At 40.3% G+C, this 2,307-nt stretch overlaps 1 non-coding gene across 1 annotated transcript; it reads right to left on the minus strand.

The window, feature by feature from the left end:
• Positions 1-1,864: 1,864 nt before the first annotated feature.
• On the minus strand, positions 1,865-1,971 carry LOC111921922 (small nucleolar RNA R71). Its single transcript, XR_002860321.1, has one exon. It is a non-coding gene; the product is annotated as a small nucleolar RNA R71 (small nucleolar RNA).
• Between the last annotated feature and the right edge of the window lie 336 nt (positions 1,972-2,307).

Genomic DNA, 2,307 nt, shown 5'->3' on the forward strand with positions numbered 1-2,307 from the left:
GCGCGGTGCGGTTCGGTGTGGTTATTAGCCAAAACCTCACCACTAACCACAAATGCGGTTAATCCATTTTCAAAACCGCATGGTGCGGTTATTTTTGCGGTGCGGTTAGGCGGTTATTTTTGCGGTGCGGTTTTATTTTTTTTGTGTTGCGGTTATTAACCGCATGGATTTGGTGCGGTTATTTTATGTGGTTTTTAACCACAATTTAGAGCTCAAATAGTTTTAAGACTTCAAACATATTACTTGTAATAATAAAAAAACCATAAGGTATAAGACAATTAACTATTTAACTAAAACTACAAACAACTAATATCTAAAAAATGTCAAATCAATAGTAACTAACAATAAATGTCTTAAAATTGTCTAGTTTCATCATTTTTCAAAGTTAAACATAAGAAAAAAACTAACACTTTTGTTTTGTAGTATTTTATCCGTCTTTCAGTCATAAAACTTGTCTTATTTTTAATATTTAATAAACTAATAATTGATAAAAAAAAATTGTATATAATATATGCGGTGCGGTGTGGTTTTTGAAAACAAATAACCGCACCGCACCGCAAATTTGCGGTTTTTGAAAAACAGAAAACCTCACTATCGGTTTTTATTGCAGTTGCAGTTTTTCGGTTGCGGTTTATGCGGTTTTTGCGGTTAATTTTAGTTGCGGTGCGGTTTTTGCTCACCCCTAGGTTATGTGTTAATCGTTTAAGACATTAGAATAAGGAAGTGAGAAACTGGGATGTACGTTGGACGTAATCCCAGTACGCGCCGCGTAATGGGTCGCGTTCCCCGTTTCTGGAATGCAAGAGTACGCCCCGTGTACAGGACCTAGTACGCCCCGCGTACTGCTTGCTGTTGACTTTTGTTGACTTTTAGGGTTTTGGTCAACATGTGGACTTTCGAGTCAGGGAGGGGTAAAATGGTCTTTTACTCTGCTATGGGAAAGTGAAAAAGGACGTAGCATAGCCTTGGAAGCCGATATTAATTAGAATGATTATTTGTTGTATTTAGGCGGGGCTAGGTCGTTGTTTCGAGATATTAATTAGAATGATTATTTGTTGTATTTTGCGACAACACGAGGTGGTAACTTGTACCACGTCGTGGTGGACTGTCACAAGGTAATTTTTTTTCGTTTTAGTTCAGTTTTACGTTTTTTACTTTGATTGTTTTGCAGGCGTTCATGACCAGAGGATTCAACACACCTTTGGTGCCACCACTTCAAGATCCCAAGTCTAGACTTCACAAAAAGAAGGATAAGAGCGTGAAAGAAGATCAAACACCAAAGAAGACACCCATATAAGAACTAAAATCAGCCTTGTCAAGGAAGTCAGGGAAGAAAATGGAGGAGTCATGTTCATCTTCAAAGAAAAAGAGCAAGCTTGAACACTTAGATCAAATACCCGTCCAAGTCGAGTCCGAGTACGATACCGATCCTGAATTTGAATTACATACTAGTGAGCCCGAGAACAAGCTGGAGAACGAGATGGAAAACATTAATGAGATGGCCATGGGGGACTACAAGAAGCACATTCGAGATGATGTAGGGTCGGGTTTAGTACATCCTACGATTCCTGCCAATGCCACATTCGAGTTGAAGGGACATATCCTTACGGCACTTAAGGATATCCCATTTTACGGGAAGGATCACGAGGATGCTTTCAAACACTTAGACGAGGTGAATGATATTGCGTATTATTTTAATACTCCCAATATCCCAAGGGAGATAGCTTTGCTAAGGATGCTACCGGTGACTTTCAAGGGAGCAGCCAAAGACTGGTTAAAGGCACTCCCACCTAGCACGATCACCACATGGGCCCAGTTGCGTGAGAGATTCCTAGATCAGTTTTGTCCACCCTCCAAAATCTCTAAGCTCAAGAAGACAATTGCAAACTTTGAGCAAAATCCGGGGGAGTCATTATACGAGGCATGGGAATGCTACAAGGGGCTGTTAAGGAATTGTCCTCAACATGACCTCAATATTCAGCAGGAGATGTCAATATTCAATGATGGGGTGAATGTCATGACTAGAAATGCATGGCCCATTTTCTATTAAACTAATTGGCCCAAGACTAATCCATTTTTGATGAGGAATGCATGGCCCAACACTAAGCCCATGCAGGACTCAGAACGTGAATCCTTAAGGACTCACGACGTGAGTTTTGAAAAACATGGGACCACAGACTAAAGGATAAGAATCAGTTTGACCCCCTTTTGTTTATTCCTCACGAAGTGAGACAAGAGATCTGGTCCCCCCATTGCTCCGATTTTGGCCGACAACACTACACTTTCGTTTTTTCTTACCTAATACTT

Source organism: Lactuca sativa, chromosome 4, assembly GCF_002870075.4.
Source record: "Lactuca sativa cultivar Salinas chromosome 4, Lsat_Salinas_v11, whole genome shotgun sequence".
Lineage (NCBI taxonomy): Eukaryota > Viridiplantae > Streptophyta > Magnoliopsida > Asterales > Asteraceae > Lactuca > Lactuca sativa.